At 53.8% G+C, this 517-nt stretch overlaps 1 protein-coding gene across 4 annotated transcripts in view; it reads left to right on the top strand.

Moving 5' to 3' along the window:
• Positions 1–517, top strand: part of LITAF (lipopolysaccharide-induced TNF factor) — a 27,236-nt gene that overhangs the window by 10,605 nt on the left and 16,114 nt on the right. For 2 of the 4 annotated variants that reach the window (XM_009324738.1, XM_009324737.1), the window contains exon 1: positions 401–475. The exons of 1 other annotated variant lie outside the window; for it this stretch is intronic. The gene's annotated coding sequence lies outside the window, so the exon portion shown is untranslated. Of the gene's footprint in view, positions 1–400; positions 476–517 lie in introns of those variants that run through there. One more of the 4 variants, XM_009324740.1, reaches the window with a different exon arrangement.

The following is a 517-nucleotide window of genomic DNA, read 5'->3' as shown; positions in this document are numbered from 1 at the left end:
TTTCCAAAGACTGAATCCAATTAATTGCCTGTAAGGGCACTAGGTAAAACAACATCTGTTGAAAGTTTCTTTGCTCATTTTGTTTTCTTCCATGCGGTGCTGTCTGAAATAACTGATCTTGGCAGTGTAAAGGGTATTGTAAAATTAGGGGAGGGTTTTTTCCTCCTGTGCCAGAAAATGTGGAGTCTGGCTACACCGATTACAGGAAAGTTGAAGATCACTTGTTTTAATTTGTCAATCTATGAGTAAGCCTCTTGCAAGAGCTGCGAAATTCCCCGATACTGAGGACCGGCCGTTTGTCCGGCAGAGCGGGAGAGTTTCGGCGCTGTCCGTCAATGTTTGTACTCTTTTTTTCTCCTTCCCTTTTCCTCCCACCAGTGCTCAGACGCGCCGCCGGTGCGGGGACGCGCTGGTTCCGCTCGCAGCCCGGGCACGGGGAGGCCCAGCTCAGCGGGGAGCGGGCGAGGCGCTGCCGGTAGGTCCGGGCGAGCGGGGGAAGGCGGCGCCCTCCCGCCAG

Source organism: Pygoscelis adeliae, unplaced genomic scaffold (genome assembly GCF_000699105.1).
Source record: "Pygoscelis adeliae isolate BGI_AS28 unplaced genomic scaffold, ASM69910v1 Scaffold85, whole genome shotgun sequence".
Taxonomy (NCBI): Eukaryota; Metazoa; Chordata; class Aves; order Sphenisciformes; family Spheniscidae; genus Pygoscelis; species Pygoscelis adeliae.
This window is presented reverse-complemented; position numbering and strand designations above follow the sequence as displayed.